The sequence below is a fragment of the Schistocerca nitens genome, chromosome 7 (genome assembly GCF_023898315.1).
Source record: "Schistocerca nitens isolate TAMUIC-IGC-003100 chromosome 7, iqSchNite1.1, whole genome shotgun sequence".
In the NCBI taxonomy this organism is placed as follows: domain Eukaryota; kingdom Metazoa; phylum Arthropoda; class Insecta; order Orthoptera; family Acrididae; genus Schistocerca; species Schistocerca nitens.
The window spans coordinates 464081733-464107271 of record NC_064620.1 but is presented as its reverse complement, the minus strand read 5'-3'; positions in this window follow the sequence as shown (position 1 = coordinate 464107271).

Genomic DNA, 25539 nt, shown 5'->3' with positions numbered 1-25539 from the left:
TTCGCGACTGCATCAATCATAACATTTCTGCCACTTTTCAGATGCATTCTGGAAGTCTTCAAGGTTTTAAGTACCCTCTGCGAAAAACGTTTTCATCTCCTCCGCTGCGTGCAATCTTCGATCCTTCATCTTGATTGTCATCTTGGGAAAGAGGGAGAAGTCACTGGTGGGTACGACAGGAGAGCAACTTCTTATTCTTGGTCAAAAATTTCAATAATGAAGGCCGTATGTGGCCGTGAAGTGTTGTAGTGGAGTACCCAGAAATACGTGTGCATCTTCCGTGAATGCTTTCGCCCTTAGACTTCTTACATCATCACACTTGTTAGTGGCACCAATAATGACAATGGCGTGATTTAGTAAATAATAGTCCTTAGGTATTGCTAGTTCTCTGAAACTTTTGAAGCTGCGTGCGGGGAGATTACCTTACTGCCATCAACTGGTAGGGTAATAGCGAGTAATGATTCCGTTAATCCGCGGAAGGCGCGTGCATTTACATCTGAAATAGTATCGTCGTTCTTTGTGGATTCATTTTTCGGAACATATTGTTGTCTGAACAGTTACGAAAAGGTCACCACGGACAGTTATAAAGTGAGCAATTGATTCGCAAAAGCAATACAGTAATGATCTTTGCTGTTACCCTTTTAAAGTACATTTTCCATATTGAATTTGAGGGAATTTAATTTACTTCAGAAACTTGGCTTTAAACCTTTATGCGAGGGACAGCACAGCCGCAAGTTGCTGTGCCTTGCCTTCTCTTTTTCATCTGCCCTTTCAAAACGCTGCCAAGAGCATTTGTGATCAATATTTTCCTTAAATGAGAGAAGTCTCGTCTTAAATTAAACTTGTCACTGATACGATATGCTCTTGTGTCCAGCGTACTGTTTTCCCTTAAGGTGACGGCGAGAGCACATTACATCGTCTCTGTTTCTTTCTTCTTTTTTTATGAGTGATTTATGTTTGTAACGTTTGCAATCGTGGATGAAAATGTTTATAAGTGGTGACGTCGCGTATGTTTCGCACACTCGTAGTAGCAACTAAAATATAAGCCAACAATCATCAATATTGCTATGTATGCAAATAATTCTGAGTAAAAGTACTAGATTTACTTATTTTGGGTGACTAAAGGATGCTGCGTCTCGGAATGCTATACAAAAATTCAAGAAAATCACATTAATAGTTTTATTACAAATAAGCAGATTGATAATACTTAACTTTGTATTTACAATGGGTTATCGCAAGCGATGGGAGACATGCATATAAGTAACGTTCTTCGCTGTAGACAATCTCTATGCAAGCAATGGATATGGATCACTAATAACTGCTATCGCAGTGTCGGTCTACATCTGTGCTGGTCTGCGAGTCCCGGTCTGGCACAGTGCGGATACTGTGCGGTCTGGCTGCACGAGCGGCGCTTAATTTTCTTCTTGTAGAGGCCGATCTTGTCGTAGTGACGTCCTAGTCAGCGCGCTGTTGGCTGACGTCGTTTCAAAGCCTTCTCTGCTCTTGTTTTCTTCATCTTCGTGCCGGTGCTTGTCGATATGATGGAACACTTACGTTGTCAACACACAAGGCTAGCCCAAAAATACCTGTCGTTTGTTGAAAACTGTAGTAATTAAGCTTCGATAAATAAATATTGTTGCAGACAGAGAAACAGTATAATCACGTAGATGCACCGTTATTCTCAATGTAACGTAAATTCTTTGATAAATACTGACCTTTAAGTCTTATAATTATGACTTGAATAATATTTACGGCAGTGTAAACAAGATTTTTACCAGTCAGTGATCTACTCATGAGCAAGCCTGAGCCTCATTTTATTATTTATTACCTTTGCATTCGTCGTATATAATTAATGAAAAGTTTCCTGCAAAAAATATTTGAAGTACTTTTTTCCTGTTATCTTGTGAGTGAAGCTCGAAAATGATGTTATTAATTATATTTCAAGCAATGGCTGCCAATGTGCTATTACGACAAAGTTACGGCGGATGGTCAATGATAAAACTTGAATTCTAGTGATAATTAATTATTTCCACTTAATTATATTCGCATGGAGGAAGACGTATGACATTAGATTACGAGGACAATTATTTTTTACATATATGGTCTGAAAAATCTTATGTACAGTTAACAAAATCGTGTGTTCAGAAGCAATCCCGTAAAAATCAGCTAGAAGGCTCGACAGCTGACACCAGAGTCATAATTTTATTCATCCAAGTACTTAACACACAATTATATAGAAATTCTATGAGATGATATAGACATAGTCTTTGTTATTCTTAGTATTTGTTACAGAGAAATGTATTTAGTATTAATATTTTTGTGTTCAAAACACGTAAGGATGGAGAGTTTTCTCGTTCAAAAATTAAATTCCGTCATTGAGAGCACATTTGCTTATATAAACTCGAACACTTTTGTTCGTTACTGACACAGTTCACTTTTGGTTATCGTAACATTTTACTACGGTTTTTAGAAGGCTTTCCATGAGACGGTAGTTATCTCAAGGTATTTGTGGATTTCCTATGTAGGCTACTGTGTGTCACAGTTATCCATCGGGTTGTCCACAGTACAGGATACTGAGAAAACGAAAACCGAAGCTACCCCCTCTTTCTACAGTACAAGCGGTTTTATCGTTGTTCATACGTAACGGAGTCCTTCCTCCGAAAACTTCCGTTAAGATATGTCCAGCGTAAGCTGACACAGGAAACCCATCTACTCAGTGTGTTTATAAAATACTTCTCGCCTATTTATGTAGAAGATTTACAGGCAGTTTCTGAAGACACCTTTTCCTCCACTAGGTCCAAAGCTCCTTGTATCGAAACATTCATGCGCAACGATTGCATGTCAAGATTCACCAACATACCTGTTGGAGGAATCTTTATCATCTCGATATCCCCAAAATTTGCAGAATCCCTCAAAAACGTGTTGGACTTTTCCAATTAGGTGACGATTTCCTAGATACATGTGTCAATAGTAACGTTAAAATGTTTATTTCAGTTATAATCTGATACATTTTGCTTGTGGATACTGAGGGACAATAAATTCTGACCACCAATAATAGAGTGACTGCATCCAAAAATATCACTAAAAGGCAAATCACTAAGATTTACCGCGATAAACACTGGAAATAGTCCTCAAACTAATGGAAATTTGACAGCCACAACAATGAACAGACAGTTTACGTAAGTAGGACTCATACGAAGACCGAAACGTTGGGTAGGCAGATTCTGCAAGAATGACACTGCAGCAAGTTCCAAGAAGATTAATATCAAACTTCCTGGCAGATTAAAACTGTGTGCCCGACCGAGACTCGAACTCGGGACCTTTGCCTTTCGCAGGAGAGCTTCTGTAAAGTTTGGAAGGTAGGAGACGAGATACTGGCAGAAGTAAAGCTGTGAGCACCGGGCGTGAGTCGTGCTTCGGTAGCTCAGATGGTAGAGCACTTGCCCGCGAAAGGCAAAGGTCCCGAGTTCGAGTCTCGGTCGGGCACACAGTTTTAATCTGCCAGGAAGTTTCATATCAGCGCACACTCCGCTGCAGAGTGAAAATCTCATTCCAGATTAATATCATCAACAACGGAGATAGGAATGTCATTAACGAAACACGTAACACATGATGTTTTACTTTGGATTTTTTCGGAATTCTGAAGCTTTCTTTTGTCTCTTTCATTGTTTATTGAACTGTAGAACAGAAGGACTGCCTGATTTCCTTACCCTCTCGTTACTTCGAGTTCATCTGTCATTGTCTTTCATTCTTACTGTTCCCTGTTTCACTTTGAGAGTTGCCTATTCATTTGGATATTTCATATTTACCCAACATATTTTGCTATTAGTAGATCGATACAGTTGTTGCAATACTTTGTGTGTCTCTGCAATACTCAGTGTCAATTATTGAAATAAGGTCTTTGTGCAACCTCTTTGCGTGCCCACTGAGGCGTTTCTCGCGTCTTTGGGATGTCGGGAAACTCTCGTGAGTTTTGAAGCCACGAGGTTTCTTTGTATTGACGTACGCAAAACGAGGATAATGGAATGTAGTCGAATTAAGTCGGGTGATGTTGAGGGTATTAGATTAGGAAATGAGACACTTAAAGTAGTAAAGGAGTTTTGCTATTTGGGGAGCAAAATAACTGATGATGGTCGAAGTAGAGAGGATATAAAATGTAGACTGGCAATGGCAAGGAAAGCGTTTCTGAAGAAGAGAAATTTGTTAACATCGAGTATAGATTTAAGTGTCAGGAAGTCTTTTCTGAAAGTATTTGTATGGAGTGTAGCCATGTATGGAAGTGAAACATGGACGATAAATAGTTTGGACAAGAAGAGAATAGAAGCTTTCGAAATGTGGTGCTACAGAAGAATGCTGAAGATTAGATGGGTAGATCACATAACTAATGAGGAGGTACTGAACAGGATTGGGGAGAAGAGGAGTTTGTGGCACAACTTGACCAGAAGAAGGGATCGGTTGGTGGGACATGTTATGAGGCATCAAGGGATCACCAATTTAGTATTGGAGGGCAGCGTGGAGGGTAAAAATCGTAGGGGGAGACCAAGAGATGCATACACTAAGCAGATTCAGAAGGATGTAGGTTGCAGTAGGTACTGGGAGATGAAGAAGCTTGCACAGGATAGAGTAGCATGGAGAGCTGCATCAAACCAGTCTCAGGACTGAAGACCACAACAACAACAACGACGTACATTCAACGTTCTGTTTTCTGTTCTCATTTTGGTCACGTGTCTCGCCAAGTTCAGTTCTATTTTTGGTTTGGGATGAAGACTGGCTCCATCTGGTGTCGACCTGAGATAGTCTGGAAAAAGATGAAGAAATCTGGAGAGATCATTTCAATTACTTACCGTAGTGAATATTAGATAAATGGTCAGATTAGTTCGGGATAGCATCTAAATTTCTTCACAGTTTACTTGCAATCACTATGTGTTTCGGCTTCATTTTAGCTTAAATTGAAACCGATTGTAGGGGTGAACGTTACCTTTCTCAATCAGTCATGCTGCAGTTTCAGTCTCCTCTCCTAAATTTTGTAAGAGTCGTTGCTTCTTTTAAAGATGTGTTCTGAGAACATATTCTTACAGTTAAGCCCAAGAGATTCACTTCTGAGTTTCTTTTGGCAACAATGTATACATATTAATGGGATTCTTTTCTTAATTATTTCCATCAAAACTAATTCGTTTTGAGTAGGGTAGACTGGGTATGGTTGTGACAATTTTCATTTGATTCCCTATATTGTTGTTACAATGCGAGTTAGATGGAATAAAAATGTTTTTTATAGTACAGTGTACATTTGTCTAAATGAAAATATTAAAATTTTGTCGCTAGTTACAATGGTTATCTCATAGGAGCAAATTGAAAAAAAATGAAAAATGTCACAACCGACCACACCCCAGGGACGGTTGTGACAGTACCTGGGGTCGGTAGTGACACGTTAAATATTGCATCAAAATAATATAAAATCAGTTTTATTGCAACTAATATCCAACATAATAGCAACATAATCTTCTTCTGTACAAATTTAACTTTTATGCAACAAAAGAAATATAATCTTGGAACACTTTAATAGCTTGTAATTAATAAGGAACTCTAGCATCTATAGCTGTTATTATAACAGTCATCATATTACAATCAGCAAGAGAATTCAACTAAAATATAAAACTATACAATATAATAAGTGTGTTGAAATACAAAACATATAAATAAATAGGCATTATAAAAACCAGTGAAACAAAAATCTTAAAATGTCTTATTCAAGGAAAATCTAAGCATTTGTGTAAATATGATCACAAAAAAACAAAGAACAGTAGAAATATAAGGTTGATTCTTAGTTCTAAAAGTTCAAAAGTACGACACTGAGATCTAGTCTGACTCATCACAATTATGACAAATGTAAAACCGACTGCCACCTGCGCACTCCAAGTGGGACCAGAGCTCACATTTTCCTTGACATTTTATCCATTTTTCGCCAGGCCTACTTTTTGAATATGGGCCTAAGCAAACCAGACAGAAATAATCTTCTTCATCCGATGACGATGGTGGTATCTTCCTTTTCTTTGCTTTGTTCTTTCCTTTTCCTTTATTTATTCCTCTTGATTCAGTAAGATGTTTCTTTATCTGCTGAGCCTTCAATCGTTTTTCTTTTTCGTCATATTCTTGCCTAACTGCCTCTTTTTCAGGCGTGTCTGTATAAATGGTTGACATTTTATTTCTGGAACCTCTTGTTTTTCTTTGCGGAGCCTTAGGAAAAGGCCGAACAATTTCAGGCGAGAAAACAGGTGGAGTGGCTGAGAATGACGCAATTAGCTCAATACTACTTGAACTTGGGATTGAAGATTCGCATAATAAAGAAGCTGAAAGTGGCTCCAATTCATCACTGCGTTCAGGATTGTTCTCTCCTGAGTCAGGTCTTTCTATTTCAGACGATGGTGAAAAGCCAATTTCTTGTGTTAAAAACTGTGATATTTCATTGTTAACTCCAGCATTGTTTTTCCCAGTCTCAGGGTTCGGTGTGTGCATTTCAAGAGATGGTGTTGCACAAGTGTTCTTTTCTGTGTCAGGGTTTGCTCTGTCCATAACAAAGGAAGATGCAAAGTCAGTTTCTTGAAATACATTACGATTATAGGGGTGAATACCAGTTTTGCAAAAACCAGCCTGAATGTTCGATTGTGTGAAGGCCACAGGCATAGCAGTTTTGATAATACCTGGTATATCGCAGATTGTCATTGTTTTTCCAGGGTGACTCCGCATCCAGCCATCACAAGCAGTATTTAAAGCTTTCATGAAGGGTCCGAACACAGATCTATCCAAGGGTTGAAGTTTGTGCGAACAGTGTGGAGGAAATGAAAGCAATGTGATTCCATTTTCTTTACAAAATTCCAGTGTGTTGATGTGGATGTGTGAGGAATGGTTATCCAGCAGTAGCAACACTTTATGCGTTTGAGAAGCATTAGAGAATTTATTAAAATGTTGGGGAAATACTAAGAACTAATCATCTTGCATCCATCCTGAAGGATTTGCAGTCCTAATTGATCCTACAGGCCCATCCCTAACAAAATGATCACGATAACGAACCCGTGGAAATATAAATAGAGGAGGCATAGTATTCCCCAAGGCATTTACTGCAAAAGCAACTGTGACTAATGTGCCTCGCTCAGCTGAAGTACAAGCTCCCACTTGGCGTACCCCACGCCTTGCTACTACCTTGTCAGGTTTTTGGACAGTAGTGACGCCTGTTTCGTCAACATTGTATATATCCTGTGGTTCATATTTCTGTCTGTCCATAACAGTTTTCAAATTGTCATAAAAAGCTTTTACATTTGTCTTATTAAAGCTCGTTGCTCTCGAAAGGCTAGTTGCTTGAGCTACGCGAACAGAGAGTGAAGGATTTCTATTCATGAATGAACGAAACCATTCCTCGCCAGCCATGTCATTCTCGAGCCAAGTAGCAGGTCGCTTCAGATTGGATTTAGTACTAAGTTCGGAAGCTAGCTTCCGCACCTCTTTCGGAGAAAGACCAAAATATATTTCTGCGCATCGTGTTATATAAAGTGCCAGCTGCTGTTCCTGCTCCTCAGAGAACACTTTATTATGTGCGACATATCCCATGCTGACGCTGTCTTCATTCTGGCCTGCAGTGACTCCATCGCGTTTACGAATGTTTCGTAGCAAAGACATGCGATTAACTTCGTGCATTTCCGGGGCTCTGCCTATAGAACTCCCGTTTTCCACTTCTTTATAAGCGTCTTCATATTTTGTAATGCCACACTGCCCTATGTCAGTCTTCCTCAACCTCTTTCTGGGCATCTAGAAAAAAATAATTATCTTCGTGTCACAACGGTACCCAGAAAATACGTCACAACCGTACGCTTAAAACATGTCACAACCGTACCCAGAAAATATGTCACAACCGTACCCAACGCACTCCTCCACAAGCAAAACATCGCAATGGCAATACAAAATTTTCTACGTGCGAAGTAATCACTGATATTAAACTACTAATGTTTAACGTTTAACGAGAAGAAACTCTCATTACTTTATCAGTACTCATATAGCAACAATCATTAAAAGAAATGGAATCAAGAAACTTACTTTTGACTGTTGAAAAGTACTGTAGACTGCTGCTAGCGTTATTGTCGCGCGACGGCTGACGCAATACTGTGACCAAAGACCTTGTAAAAAATAACTAGACTCACTTATGGCGCTGCAGTCGCGGGATAATTTGAACCTTCGGCTGGACGCCATTATAGTGGTTGTAGTCTGATGTGTTGTGTAGCATTGTTGTTTATGAAGACCCTGATACAACATTGTATGTTTGTTGGGGCGTACATACAGTATTGATTACTCGTAATTCTACTGTCTGTACGTTCCAATCAAAAGAAGTACAATGGTGAAGAGTTGTGCAGCGATTAATTGTACAAATAAATTCGAGAAAGGAACGAATATTACATTTCACAGGTATGTGGATATTTTAAGTTGTTTTGTATGTCAGTGTACGTGCTTAATAAATGTTTTTGTAACACGGTATTAGCGTAATGTCTGTGCATCTATTTGCAGGTTTCCTTTCTCAAAACCATAGCTGTTACAAAAATGGTTACACGCTGTCAGGAGGCAAGATTTCCGACCGACAGAATAACTTTTTATATGTTCTGATAATTTTGAAGAAAGTTGGCTGATCGGTAGTGTTTTCATGGTCTAGGTTACGGTGAAACTTGATAATTTGGTCGTGAGTTGCCAAAGCACTATGCCATATATAACGCACTTCTCGTCATAAAATCTAAAGCAAGGTAGAGTCGGAAAATATCTATTAATATAAAATCTATTAATATAGTGGGCAAATCTTCGAGTATTTTGATGCATTTTGCGTACATCTATCGTAAATGAACAACGAAAAATGCTAGGGGTCAAGTACATAACTTTTATCTACGGCAGATTCCATGTAGTACGTAAGATAAATTCATAAAGAGTTACTAGTTGCTGTTTGTTCATAAATTAAAAAGTATATTGTAGTAACGTATTTAAATGGGGCATTATGTTTGTGACCTAACTCAAGGGAAGGCATTTTATAACCAAAAGCGATGTATAAACATTCGAACTCCGCGCGTCAATTTACCACTCTAATGGCCGCCGCCCAGCTATTCAATTTTTCCGCTCTTCACAGTCGACCACTCGTGCGGTTGTGGGGGCCTGACTGTGACCCAAGTCCAGACAGGCACGCCGCTTTTGTCTCCCTCCCACTCTCCACGTTATTCTTTTTTGTTTGGCTAATATGGCGACTGTCACAACCGTACCCTGCCACAACCGTACCCAGCCTACCCTACTATTTTTTTCGCGTCGCTGTGGCATATTACCTCGCCACCTTATTGTTATTTCTACTTGAAGGGCGGCCGCACGAAGTGGCCGCGCGCTTAAGGGCGCCATGTCACATTGCGCGGCCCTTCCCGCCGTATGTTCGAATCCTTCCTCGGGCATGACTGTGTGTGTCTTTCCTAGCATAAGTTAGTTTAAGTAGTGTGTAAGTCTAGAGACCGATGACCTCAGCAGTTTGGTACCTTAGGAATTTACACACATTTGAACAGGTACTTGACGGGCAAACTGTGACAATTTAATATTATGACGCATCGACAGCAATTTGATGAATTAGGTCTGCAGCTGCACTTCACCAGTAATAAGATTTACTTTACATGAAAGTACTCGCAAGTTTCTGGTGTAAATAGGTGGGTCACCGGCGGCTGTTGTGGACTAGTGCTAATTTCTAGGTGCACTGCGGAGTCATGTAGCACATTATTGAAATATAAAGGGTGTAAAAGATATAAGTGCAGATATCTTTGCATGCTGTTCCTGAATACGTACACGTATCAGTGTGCTGGTTAGTTTTTCTCTACACCAAACAGTCTCTCCACAAACAGTCACAAACTTTATGACCTGATGTGGTCAGCATGGCCATGGCTGCTTCAGTAAGTGCACAACGCTTGTCAGTATAGACTCACCGTTTTTCGTTCATGTGTCCATACTTGAACACTTGACTTGCTGCCCAGGTGAAAACAAGCATTAATGGCTTCGTCTTGCCACATGTACTTGCAGGTACTACAGAACCTAAAAACATAGTACTCCTAATGGCCATAATTATTAGTCTGAAATTAACTAAATACTGATTTAATGTTGTTCAATACACCGCTCTCAGTCGCCAGTAGAAATATCTACACTTATACCCGCCACATATATCGTGATATGCAGGACTGTGTGTGGCTTACTAATGATAACGTTAGATGAAAATTTTGTTCTTAACGTGGGGGTTGATAGAAATAGTTCAGTTATTCTTCCAAGTCCAGATTCTATGATTACTAATGTGAGCAATCATCCTGATGTGCACTGCTGGACGCTACAACGAGAGAGTAAAAATACAGTTATTCAATTCTTGATCAGTTTCTCCATGCATCATTAATTTCTACTTAATGTCCAAACAGCAGGCAATTAAAATCCAGTTTCAGTTGCTCTTAGGTTATGTAAGTGTGTGTGGCTGTGATTATTCTGTTGAATACGACTTGCCCTTCCAGTTTCATTCTGGGACTTGAAGGTTCGTGCCGGACAGCTTAAAAGTTCGATGTTCCTCTTTTCATTGCTCGTAGGAAGAGTTCAGTTCTTGACACTAAACAAATCTTATAACATGTCATATATACCCCTCTTTTTCTCCAGCTTATACCTATTTTCACGAGAATTTCAAATATCTTGCACCATTTTACATTGTAGGACCCTTTTGTGTGTCAACTAATGAAATGAAATTTTCCTGATTTCTGTTAAGTCTTGTGAGAACTATCAGGTGTAACGTCAGAACTTCTGCTCTAGTGCCTTTACCTTTCCTAAATCCAGACTGATCATCACCTACAGATCAATTTTCTTTTCAGTCCTACCGTATATTTTGTGGCCAGTAACTTGGATACATGGACTGCTAAACTGATTAGGCGATAGTTCTTGTATTTATCTAAATTTGCTACCTTCCAATAATTTTTTGGTTGCTACGTTCGAAATAATTTTACAAATTCCGAAGACATTTTTTCTGTCTATTTTTCTACCGCTGTATGATGCTCCAGTACGCTGGGTATCATTAATAACATCAGCCATAGAGGTGGATAAGAATGTGACGTGTACATGTGGTGAACCGTTTCCAGAATAGCGGCAAATGTGTACGAAATATCCTTGCCAAATGAGGTTCCTTACGTTCGTTGGAGGTCTTCGTCAGTTAAATGCTTCTATTTACTTCCTTTTATTCATTTATTTATTTATTTTTCTTTTTAGTTATCAGTCTTCTCACTGATCTGGAGCGGCTCTCCTGTTCCAACCTTTTCATCCCAGAACAGCGCTTACAACCTACGTCCTCAGTTACCTGGTTTCTAGTATCATGGGACTTTTTCCCTGAAGTCAATCATCATACCTCTTCTTCTCAGTGTTTTCCATATATTCTTTCCTCGCCGATTCTGCGGAGAACCTCCTCATCTCTTACCTTATCAGCCCACCTAATTTTCAGCATAATTCTGTAGCACGACATCCCAAATGCTTTGATTTTCTTCTTTAACGGATTTCCTACAGTCCATCTTTCACTACTATACGATGCTGTGCTCTAAACGTACATTCTCAAAAATTTCTTCCCAAAAATAAAGGCCTATGTTTGATACTAGAAGACTGCTCTTGAACAGGAAATCCCTTTTGCTCAGTGCTAGCTTGCTTTTTGTTTCATACTTGCTCCGTCAGTCATGGGATATTTTGCTCCCTAGGTAGCAGACTTCCTTACTTTTATCTACTTTGTAAGCCCCAATTATGTTGTTAAGTTTCTCGCTGTTTCGTTTCTGCTTCTCACTGTTTTCGTTTTTCTTTGTCTTTACTCTCAACCCACGTTCTGTACTCATAAGAGAGTTAATTCTGTTCAAGAAATCCTGTAACTTCTCTTCAATGAGGATAGCAATGTCACCAGCGAATCTTATGATTCATATACTTTCACCGTGAATTATAAACCTACTCTTGAACCTTTCTTTTATTCCATCATTACTTCTTCGATGTTTAGATTGTACAGTAGGGGCGAAAGACTACATCCATGTCTAACACAGTTTTTAATCCGAGCACTCCCGCTCTTACTAATTGTTGCACGTATTGTGTATTATCCCTATTTCACTTATAATATTGAACATCTGGCACTATTTTACACTATCGAACGGTTTCTACTGGCAAACAGATCGCATGAACCTGTCTTGATTTCTCTTTAATGTTGCTTCTTACTTCCATTGTCAACTGCAAAGTCAGAAATGCCTCTCTTGTGCCTTTATCTTTTCTAAATCCAAACTGATCGTCACCTAACAGAACCTAAATTTTATTTTCCATTCTTCTGTATACTACTCTTACCAACAACCTGAACCCATGAACTGTTAAACTGATTGCTATCTTCGGAACCTATGTGGATGATGGAACTTCCTGGCAGATAAAAACTGTGTGCCGGACGGAGACTCCAACTCGGGGCTTTTGCCTTTCGCGGGCAATAAATTTGAAAAGTCAAGCGGAAGGCGAGCTCCAAGCTTCTTCGAACCCAACCAACAGCCGGCAACGGAGACAAAACTCTGGAGAACGTTCAAATGACGCTCATAAAGCAGATCTTGGATCTTTCCTTGGCCAAGGAACCCAAAGAAGACCAACGCGGGGCAATACCGTGGTGAAGGTATTTTGGTCGTCTAATGCAGGAGGGCTTCGACGAATCGCGCGAAACTTTCCAGGATTGAAGCGAGTACTGCGTGTATTAAGTACAGCCAGGACAGGACTAGGCTGGCCCAGCACGGCGCGCCAACAGCCGCATCTCCCTGCACCAGGGAAACAGTGCGCCGACAAAGCTGACCAATTGCTCTCCAGGAAGACCCTGCGTTTCACCAGACACTCCGTCCACCCCGCCCAGCCCCGGCGACCACCCTCTCCAATCGTACAACGCAATCCCTCTCGTCCACCAGAGTGAAAACGAAAGACCCTCTAACCGACAAAGAACGTGCCCACCTCACCGGGCGCGAGCTATCGAACTCGACGCAGTTCAACAAATTCTCCAGAAAGTTTTAAGAAGACAAAAGAGTGTGCAACGTCCACCTGCTTAGCTGGGTGGTAACGTGCTCGCCTCACGTGCAAGCGCGCCCGGGTTCGATTCCCGGCCGGGTTGGAGAATTTCTCCGTTCGGAGACTGGGTGTTGTGCTGTCCTCATCATCATTTCACCATCATCGCCGGCGTGCAAGTCGTCCAGTGTGGCGTCGACTGAAATAAGACTTGCAGTTGGCGGTCGAACTTCCCCGGATGGGGCCTCCCGGACAACGATGCCATACGCTCATTTCATTTCAGTGTGTGCAACGTTTGTTGCACTTGAGTCTCGAACAAAAACAACGACGCATGGACGTCTGCTACGACGTAACTGGAATGCAAAATGCGGAATGTTCTTTTCCGGTGAAAATTATGACGGGTGGGGAGTGTTGGTGTTAACAATTCGAATCTCCTGCAGAACTGACACTGTGCAGAAATTCGCATAAAGGGTCAACGCTTTAATGACATAACACAGTCGAGCCGATGTGAGTTTAACAACACCCCGAGCAATCCATTCTCGAAACTTTTTATACTGACGACGTAAAGCACACATCGCGTGCTACGAGTTTGCTTTGTATTTACTTCCGCATGAACTCTCGTAGCTTCCTGCGACCTCCAGCCTCTTCTGACGTCAAACGCAGTCTTAGAGGACAGACCGATGTTTTCCATGCCATCTCTCTACTGTGGACTCACAGCTAGTATGTCCAATTGTTCAGCGCTACATCGTTACCATTTTTGACAGATTATTATTATGAGTATTATTTTTGATTAAAGAACAAGTCTTTGCCTACCGTCAGTTACATAATTCGTGTTGTGAATGCGCAGAAGAACTACGATGGGTGTCCAGTAAGTAATACAACACAAATTTTTTTCCTCGACCAATTCTGCCTAAAAAATGTGATTTTGCTTGCGACATTGCATTCAAACATTCCTGCTGGATCTCATATATTTCTGGTAATTACCGCCAGATGGCAGCGTTATAACGAGTCTTTATCTACATATACATGCTACTCTTCAGATCACACTTAAGCGCCTGGCAGAGAATTCATCGAACAACCAACACATTAGTTATCTATTATTCTACTCTCGAACAGCACACGGAAAAAACAACACCTGTATCTTCCCGTGAGAGCTCCGATTTCCGTTATTTTATTATGTTGATAGTTTCCTCCTGTGTAAGTCGGCCTAAAAAAATATTTTCCCATTCGAAGGAGAAGGTTGGTGACTGAAATTTTGTAAGAAGATCCAACCGCAACGGAAAACGCCTTTGTTTTAATTATTTCCAGCCCAAATCCGGTATGATGTCCCTAACACTCTCTTCTCCATTTCTCTATAATACGAAACGTGCTGTCCTTGTTTGAACTTTCTCGATGTACTCCGTTAATCCTATCTGATAAGGATCCAACACCGCGCACTAGCATTCCAAAAGAGGATGGACAAGAGTAGTGTAGGCAGTCTCTTTAGTAGATCTGTTGCATCTTCTTAGTGTTCTGCCAATAAATCGCAGTCCTTGGTTCGCCTTCTGCACTTTCTAATTAAAGTTGTTCGTAATTGTAGTTCCTACGTATGTAGTTGAATTTACGCCCTTTAGATCTGATTCATGTATCATGTAACCGAAGTTTCACGGGCTTCTTTTAGCACACATCTGGGTGACCTCAAACTTTTCATTATTTTGAGTCAATTGCCAATTTTTGCACCTTACACACGTTATCTAAATCGTTTTGTAATTGGTTTTGTTCTTCTGATGACTTTACTAGACGATAAACGACAGCATCTTCTGCAAACAAACTAAGGGGGCTGCTCGGATTGTGTCTTAAATCGTTTATAAAGATAAGGAACAGCGGAGGGTCTGTAACACTACCTTGAAGAACGCCACATATCACTTCTGTTTTACTCGATGACTTTCGTCAGTTACTATGAACTGTAACCTCTGACAGGAAATCACAAATGCAGTAACATAACTGAGACGATATTGATTACAAGCCGCTTGTGAGTAGCATCTGCCACTGAAGTGCGTTCCAAGAAAAGAGCAGTCATTAAATTTCTTTTGGCGCAAAACCAAACCATGACAAATATTCGCAAGCATTTACAGAATGTCTACGGGCAACGGGCAGCAGATGAGAACAGGGTGAATCCGTGGGCGAAGCGCCTATCGTCAACAGAACAAAGAGAGGCAAATCTGATCTACCAAACGCAGGCCAGCCGCACACAGCTGTGACGCCTGCATTATTACATTTTTCATGCACTATTATTAGAGGTTATCGACGAATAACAATCAAAGGCCTCTGTGCTCAACTTGAAATCTCTCTTGGAAGTGCTGGAAAATTGGTCCACTGGGCTTCTAGAAGCCTAACTGAAGAGCGTAAAAAGGAGTGAAGGAACACCTGTGCTGAGTTTCTTGCTCACCATGCTCTTGCTGACGATGTCTTGTGAAACTGTGGTGTCGTCCGAAGAGCGAGGTACGAAAGAAAGTTTGGTACCTCGCAACCCAACCACAAGAAAGGATAGTTGCTGCAAGCCGCATCGACCAATAAGAGACACCATCGTAGCCACGCCCCGAAACGTTTCTCACGCCGCAACGGATCTTCTACTTACGACCGTGTACATTACCGTTCAGCCCGGTCCTGAATCATCGATTAAGATGATAACATCGTCTTTTAGCAAGCCATATGTGTGATCAATGTATGATGCAGAACTGTTAGTGAAGTTATGTCAGTTGTGCTTCAAGTGAGAGACTCGTAGTCTGTCAGTCTCAAACAATACTTTAGTGTTCAGAAGAAGTGTTAAATACTCACAAGGGGAGGCCGCAAATTGTGAAAGTCAGATTCGATTCATACTGCGCATAATAAAAGCTCATGGCCAGAGGTGTAATGTGGCAAAGCACCAAGATGCACTTCTCAGCCGTTGTCGAGAAAATCGACAGTTAAAAGAAACCGTTGCGGTGAAATACTCTCTACGATTTATAATTTCCTACAGCGTCGTGGCGCAGCGGTAAGCGCTCGGGTTCGTAATCCGAAGATCGCTGGATCGAATCTCGTGCCGTGCAATCTTTTTTTTAGTATTTTTTTTGTAATTAAAATATATATTGGGGTCTCTACTCTAATTCGAACGTTTGACTTACACTATACGTATTAGTTTCGGAAAATCGTTTCTACGTATTCCGTTAACTACACGTGTAAACATTATGAAGACAATTAATAACATTTGTGAATTACAACTTCGTTTGCGGAAAACATAATCATGTTCGAAGTCGCCAGTTTTTTCACGACAAACGTCTGTCAACAACTTATTATATGCATAATTGTTGCAACTGATTGCCGGGAATTTTATATATATATATATATATATATATATATATATATATATATATATATATATATATATATATATTTGAATTACAAAAAACAAATACTAAAAAAAAATGTTGCATGGCGCGAGATTCGATCCGGCGACTTTTTGATTACGAACCCGAGCGCTTACCGCTACGCCACGACCCTGTAGGAAACTACAAATCGTAGAGAGTATTTCACCGCAACGGTTTCTTTTAACTGTCGATTTTCTCGACAACGGCTGAGAAGTGCATCTTGGTGCTTTGCCACATTACACCTCTGGCCATGAGCTTTTATTATGCGAAGTATGAATCGAATCTGAATTTCACAATTGGCGGCCTCCCCTTGTCAGTCATTCCCGTGGAAATGATTGTCCAAAGTTAAGTAATTCTTGTTATCCATATTGCAATAAAGTCAACTAATATTTTATGTAGCATCAATTCGGTGTCCTCCTGGAGCAAACCAAAGGACCCAACGTCGCACTGACGAGTGTACTTTTCAGCGGTACAACATAAACATTGTCACAGGCGATGAAACGTGGATTCACCACTTTCAGCCTGAAATAAAAAGCAACTCATGGAGTGTCACCATACAACTTCTCCTTCGAAGAAGTTCAAAAGATTACTGTCAGCTATTACAGTTTTCTTGTCGGGCTGGGCTAGCACTTGGATGGGTGACCATCCGGTCTGCCGAGCGCTGTTGGCAAACGGGGTGTACTCAGCTCTTGTGAGGCAAACTGTCGAGCTACTTGATTGAGAAGTGGCGGCTCTTGAAAACTGACATACGGCCGGGAGAGCGGTGTGCTGACCACATGCTCCATATCCGCATCCAGTAACGCCTGTGGGCTGAGGATGACACGACGGCCAGTCGGTACCTTTGGGCCTTCATGGCCTGTGCGGGGGGAGTTTTGGTTTTAGTTAAGTTTTCTGGGACTCTGAAGGGGCTATTCTGTTCAGTATTCTCCCTCATGGTCAAACGACTAACTCTGAAGTTACCTGTGGAACTCGTGAGAAATTGAAGAAGTGATTACTGCCTGCCTATGTTCACAAAAATGGAAACGCACTTCTCCTCGACAATGCCAGGCCACAAATCAAGTCTGTGCACCCGGGAGGAGATGATAATGCTTCTGTGGACAGTTCTTCCTCATCCGATCTACAGCCCGGATCTCGCATCTTCTTCCATCTTCTTGGCCCATTGAAGGACGGACTCCGTAGCAATGATGGATAAGCTACTGTTGCAGCAAGATCTGGGCTCAGACCTGCAGAGTTATATCACTTCGGCATCCAAGGCCTCACATTAAGGTGGCGTAAGGCCATAAAACTGAACGGAAATTACGTTGCAAACAAGAGAACAATACGGTAAATTTAAATCATGAATCAAAGCACCATGTTTTGAGGAAAAATGAACGACCCTCGTAACTGCACCGACTTGCGATCTGGCTGCTACGGCTCCTGCGTACGCTCGCCCCCGCAACGGAGTTTTTTTTCTCTGCCTACCCCTGCGTCCTCGGCAGCAGACACGCTGTGCGCCGGCGCCGAGAAGGCGTCGGGACGCAGACGTCGATTTGAATACGGCGAGTAAAAAAGGGCGCAGCCGGCGGGGGCGTGGCGTGCATACGGCGGCAGCCAATGGGGCCGCTTTAAAGCGGGCGAGCGCGCATGCAGATGAGCGCGCAACCCTCTCCGGCCCCTGCCCTTCTGCCCTCGAGGGCGTGTCTAGCCGCGTCTGCCGGTTGGCCGCCTCGCATCCTTCATCCCCTGACAACCCGCCTATGCCGCCCTGCTGCGAAAACCTGGCCAAGCCCCGGCAGAGGTCGCAGGGTGCAGAGAGCCAGGGAGGAGGAACTCCTCTTCCTACACCCTGGTATAGATGTCATTTCAGGTGAATGCTGTAGAAGTCCTTTTGAATGGATCGCAGCTAAAATCAGCCCATTCTCGTTCAGTAGTTTTTGAAAACATTTCTCGTGGAGAGCAGCGGTACCGCTAATTACTTCAAAAATGTGCACAGGCTCGACCACAAAAACATTTATTTTGTGGTGACCGTCCTCAGACCTTCATACCATGATGGTAGGCGGTGAAGGTGAATGAAACGATTGTTATAACTCCAGAAACGTCAACTGCTGAGCAGTTGACGTTCACCAGCGTCTGCCGTCATAGTATGAAGACCTGAAGATGGTCAAAACCTGGCCGAAACCGGTTACCACTAAATAAATGTTATTTGCGGTCAAGACTGTTAGTGTTCATTTTTAAAATACATTCTTGTTCATGTTAGATTTGTGCTTCTTCCTTAATGAACCCACTGATAATTCGAATTTGAACCTCAGCTTCCCTTAATATGTCGAAATTTTGTGTGTTTACAGCGTACTTGTAACAAAATGAAGTAATCCTTTGGGCTATTCGGAGGTAGTTTCTTTGAATAGAATTGAATGGAGTGGTTTCCCTAAAATGCTTGAGGAAAATGGAAGAATGGTTTTTCCGGGAAGGGCATGGAAGATTTCACTCCCAGTCCTTCCCAAATCCAGTCTTGTGATCCATTCGTAATAATATCATCGTCGACGGGACACCATTATTCTTTCCTTCTTTCCTTATATTATACACGTAAATACTATTTTAAACTTTCATTACCTTAAACTACAGTTAAGAAGTCAATTCACGGCAAGTGATGCGGATGCTTTTTTCGACACTCGTATGCTACTCGTGACGTACAATTTTGAAGATGGTCGATGTATGGCCGAAACCGATAATGATTATAATCATTTTCTGTAGTTGTGTCTAAGGAAAATATAAAACGATGTGCCACATAAGTTTTTTTCTCACAAATTCTTACTTTAGTTTTGAAATATGACCTCTGGTTTGAAAACTTTCATAATTATAAATTTTCTGCATTGATTTAGGTTTCATGCCTAGTAATTGAAATTTTTTCCATCTGTAACCCTTCCCACAGCAGACAATATGCACTCCTTTCTGAATGGCATTTCGTTGTTGATCGCTAGAGTAGATATAAGAGTAGTTCTGCACCCTCGTGTAAAGCGCGCAGCCCGGCAAACACACTCATCTTACGAAAGCGCGAACGAAAACATATTATTTAAGCTCCATTCTTAGATATCAAATAAGAAAATTAACTTACCCACAGAATCTTATCAAATTATGATTTGCGTCAGTTTGCACAGTTTGAGTCTTTTACTGAGGAGTATCTAGTCTTATCTTCAGGTAACAACAAGATCTTTATACGCTGTTAACCATCTTGTAGCGACTGAAGACAAGACACCTGTAAGAGAATCTGTTATTCCTTATAAACAACTTACACTGCGGCCGATGTAAAACTCAACAATCACTATCCCAGTCGATTTATACTGCTGGTCATTCAAACTGCAAAACCAGAAACAACAGCGAATGACGATGTGTACTTATAGTGCATATACAGAATACTAGTAAGAATACATAATTAAATTTATGTTTTGTTGGTGTACAATTCACGGCACAGAGCTGCCGCCTCAGTCAGCAACAATGGGCCGAACTCAGCATCGAGTCGAGCTGAACTTGGATGTCAGATGCAACTACATCATTGAGCACTGATTCAATTTGATACCAGAGTTCATGAGTCGTATCAGCTGCCGAGTGACAACGCACGAGTTTTTCGCCAACACGTGACCAGATGTTTTCAGCTGCTGAGAGAACTGCAAAATGTGCTGGCTAGGTAAAAGTCGAACACCCTCTGTTTCTGTGCAGGTCAGGGCAGCACGGAAATAATGCGGTCATGCGTTATCTTGTTGAAGGCTAATGCTATTGAGTCCTCGAAGATAGTGCACAGTCACTGGACATGATAGGAATGAAACGACTGCTGCCCAAATTACCCGATATGCGAAACGTAAATAATCGTGTTGTGTACGCAACGTCAGCCCACACCATCATGAAAAGTGCTAAGTAATACATCCGGATGACATTGTGTCGTACGCAGAAACGGGATACGTGAGAAAACATGTGCCCTCCAATGTCCAGTGTTCGGAGCCCCTCTGTCGGTGCGTCATTCTTTGACACTGTCTCAAGGACCATCTAACAATGGTCGACGTGGCGTCAGTCAGTGTCGAAAAGTTGTCGCACATCCGTCTGGATCCTTGTCTTACTGTGTTCTACCAATTTTCTGATTCAAAGCACGTGACGTGGCTGAGCGATCCTGCAGGAGTTTATTATGGCCCTCTTGAACCCACAGATCCTATAATCGTATGACGGTCACGGGAAGAACCAACGTAATACCGTGCAGTGGTGAAAAACAAAGTTGATAGACACCAATTGTACTGTTGCCGGATTCCAACACTTGCTGATATACGATCCTCCTCCTTAAACGAAGTGTAACAAACACCCAACACTTAAATATCGTTTCTAAACAAGAACGCCGCCGCGTTACTTTTCCTCGTTTAAAGCATGTGGACGGCATGACTCCCAACTGCATTACGTGGCTGCGGTGAAATCTTAATTTCGAGGATGGATGAAACAGTAATACTTCCTGTGTCTTAAAAAGATTAATAATGAACGTATAATAGCGGCATTAACCATCCCTTACGCGACACACTTCAACATAAAGCCCACGCTTTGGGACACATTTGTGCCATCGTTGAACCCAGGCATTGAAGCCAGTTTGGAAATATTCAGAGTTTTGCTTCGTGACCCAATTTTCTCAGTAAAAATTTAAAGCTGTTGACTGTGAAGCTAACACGTCTGCCTCCTCGAATCACTTCATCAGTACGTCCTCGATTGGCATCTGTGGCAGGTACTGTCAGCTGGCCACTGCACGTTTATCTGCAATGTCCTTTTCTCCGTTAACAAACTTACTTACTCAACGTCGCACGTTGCTGATGTCCATTACAATATCTCCATACATTTTACTAACGGACGAGACCAAAACAACTTTAAACTCATAAGTCATGAAGCAAAACCACGAATTTTCCAAATAGCTTAAAACACCAGGGTTCAACTACGTCACAAATGATTACAAATGTGACTGTTGAATGGTAAGGCTGTACAGAGCCAAATTCAGGCTGTAATATGTATTAATGCCGTCGTTATATGTGTTTTTTTTTTTTTGGGGGGGGGGAGGCATTAGTATTTGCCTATTCAAGAATGTAGCGGACCTCATGGCATTTGATATTTGTTGCACGCGGCCTTCATGGAGTTGCAATTTTAACACGTTTACCGCCAAGAGGTCGGGCAAAACCTCAAACCTGACGCCTTGTGCACACTATGTTTTGTAAAGTACCTCTTACGACAGCATATTTGTAATACAGTAACAATAAGCCTTATTGACAGAACATATAGTGTGTATGGATGTGGCCTGTAAATACACTTTTAGGTTCGTGACATTTAATCACTCAGCCTTGTTCGCAGTTGTGCCATCTTGGTGTTATACTACACTATACAACAGCGTTACAGGATCAGTTTTTGGAAACCCCGTAATTACCTACAAATGCGACACGCAAGTTTTAAATTGGGCTGAAAGGTGCCTAAGAGTACAAGAGCGTGGCGCCCTGCGACAACACACTTGCTCTCGACGATGCATCAAAGAGCAATATGTTGACATATGCGATAAAAAAGGTCACAGCTGAGGTGGGTTAAGGATGTTCCACTGGCACAAAATTTAATGAGGTGAAATTTTCTGATTCAAAGCACGTGACGTGGCTGAGCGATCCTGCAGGAGTTTATTACGGCCCTCTTGAGCCCACAGATCCTATAATCGTAGGACTGTCATGGAAAGAACCAACGTAATACCTTGCAGTCGTGAATAACAGAGTTGATAGACCACGATTGTACTGTTTTCGGATTCCGACACTTGCTGATACACGTTCCTCATTCTTCATTCTACTCAATGCCACCTTGGACCGTCACACGCTAGAAAAATCGTCACAACCACCCTTGCCCACATTCCAGCTCTTCTTTTGACGGGTGTGTGGTGGAGGTCAGAACTGCGATGCCCAGCCCTAAAATCACGGGCCGGTCGGAGTGGCCGAGCGGTTCTAGGCGCTACAGTCTGGAACCGCGCGACCACTACGGTCGCAGGTTCGAATCCTGCCTCGGGCATGGATGTGTGTGATGTCCTTAGGTTATGTAGGTTTAAGTAGTTCTAAGTTCTAGGGGACTTATGACCTCAGCAGTTGAGTCCCATAGTGCTCAGAGCCATTTGAACCATTTGAACCTAAAATCACGCGTTTTTCTTATGAGTGGCTGAAGCAAACATTCCAGGCACACCTCCGCTCCCAGTCGGCATGAAAAGGCTTCAGGTGATGACATAAAGAGCATTAACGGAAGCATCCCTTTCCTTGGAGCGTTCATTCCTGCACATTTCGTGGTAGAGAACGACAGCCCGAAGTGAAACTATCAACAGGAAGGTGTACTTGAGAATCTGACATTTCTGACATCCTTGGACATTTCAACCCTTCTCTAAGGACATTGTGGGGTTGCGCCCGCACTGGACGTCATCGCACTCCGTTAGAGAATACAAGAGCGTGGCGCCCTGCGACAACACTCTCGCCCTCGACGATGCATAAAACAGCATTATGTTGACATATGCGAGAAAAGAGGCCATAGCTCAGGTGGGTTATGGATGTTCCACTGGCACCAAATTTCACCTCAATTCCACTCAATGCCACTTTGGACGGCCACACGCTGGAAAAATCGTCACAGCCATCCTTGACCACAATCCAGCCCTTTTGGCTCCTCTGTGGTGGAGGTCAGAACCTCGACGTCCAGGGTTGAAATCACAAACTTTTCTTATGAGTGGGTGAGGAAAACATTCCAGGCACCCCGCCGCTCCCTATCGGCCCTAAAAGGCCTCAGGAGGTGACATAAGGGGCGCTAACGAAAGCATTCCTTTCCGTGGAGCGTTGATTGCTGCACATTTAGTGGTAGAGACAGCCCGAAGGGCGATGAACAATAGGAAGGCGTTCTTGACAAACTTTGACGTTGCTGACATCTTCGGACGTTTCAACTCTTCTGTAAGGACATTGTGAGGTTGCATCCTCACTGGACGTGATAGCATTCCGTTTGAGAATAGAACACAAAGGGTCCCTTGTTGGCACTCGTCCACATTTATTGAGAATTTTAGAAACTGTCTAAGGAGCACGAGGTGCTTGTAGGCAGGCAACTGGAAACGCAGGTGTCCTGGACTACTTTACACTGTGTCTCTGTACATGTTTACTTTTAGAAGTGGGCTGGTGCCATCGAGGATTTTGCCTAACTGGGTGGTCTTTGAAGGACCCTTTGCCGTTTTACCCACGCATATGTCATTGTCACACTCCGTGACTTCACCACAGGAGGACGCGAAAGAGGAGAGCTGAAGAAATACAAGCACCCTCTTTGCTAAATTGTTGAAATTCCGTCGAATAGTTTAGAACGGTCCCTAGTGGCTTCCACCTGCAGTGCACTCTAACGGGGTGTGCTCACGTCCACAATGTCCTTAGAGAAGGTCTGAAACGTCCGAGGATATCAGCAATGGCAAAGGTTGTCCAGAGCTTCTTCCTGATGTTCATCGCACTGCGAAGTGTCTTTTTGGACCGCGAAATGTGCCGGAATCAAAGCCCTAAGGAAAGGGACGGTTCCGTTAACACCCTTTGTACAACCTCCTGAGGCCTTACCGTGTCGATTCGGAATGGCGGTGTTTTCTTCAGCCGCTCTTAATAAAACCGCACGACTTCAGCGCTACCCGTCGCGGTTCTAACCTCCATCGCAGACTCGTCAAATGAAGGTTTGAAAAGTGGATAAGAGAGGCTGTGATGACCTTCCCATTGTGCGACACATCCAGAGAAAAAAGCTACAGCGATTAAATGTCACGAACCTAAGACTATTTACAGGCCACGTTTATTCACAGTATATGTTAGGTCTACGTCAGCAAGCCTCATCGTCAATGTATTATAAATATGTTGTTGTAAGATGTACGTTATAAAGTATAGTGTGCACAAGGTGTCAGGTCGGAGGATTTGCCGTGTCCACCCAGACCTCGTGGCGGCAAAAAAGTTAAAATTGCAACTGCGTGAAGGGTGCGTGCAACAAATATCAAATGTCATGAAGTGCGCTACGTCCTTGAATAGGCAAATACGACGATGGATCGCAAACTAATGTTTCCCCCAAAAAAATGGCGGAATTAATACATATCAATACATATCAATACATATCAATATCATACATACCAATCCATAGTAGGCAAATTCTCTGCACATAAAAGAACCAATGCAAATGGAGAAAGACTTATTAGTTTATGCAGAGGACATGACATAGTTCTAAAGTCTACATATTTCAAAAAACTCCCTAGAAAACAAACTACATGGGTATCCCCGAATCCAGTCTGTGGGGAGAAACAACTTGACCATGTTGCTATAAGCAGACTGTCTGCATCAGAGATACTCAATGTAAAAGTTGCTAAGAGTGCAAGTTTAGATTCAGTTCACTATCTATCTGTCGTTAAATTCAAAATTAGACCAATATATAAAAGAAAGAGCGAATATCAACCTAAAAAGTTTGACACTCAGAAATTAACCAAGGAACACAATTTCAGGACACTTTTGGAAAAGAAAACACCTAAAACATGGGAACAACTTCAAAAAGATATAGTACAGACAGCAGAAGAAACCATTCTCCTTACCAAAAAATGGAAACATGCCTGGTGGAATGATGAGTGTGATAAACTAATCCTAACAAGACAACGAGCTTGGAACATTTGGAATGCCAACAAAAATGATAAAAATAGGAACGCCCTAAAAGAAGCCCGGAAGCAAGCTTCAAAAGGCCTTAAAAAGATCCAAGTTCAATACATAAAAGACCAACTAGCATCAATAGACTCCAACTTCAAACAGAACAATGCTAGGGACTTTTACAAAACCTTGAAAAGTAACTTAAAGAAATACTCTCCTCCTAGTCTATTTTTCATGGACCCAAAAACGCAGAAAACTGCATACAATAGCATAGAGAACTGTAGAATACTTGCTGAATATTTTGAAGAACTACATAACTGTTATCCACCGAAAGAAAATTTTAATTTCAATATTGTAAACCCAACACCACCAGACTCCAAGCCGCCAACCACAGAAGAAATAAAAGAAATCATAAAAGAGCTTAAAAATAATAAAGC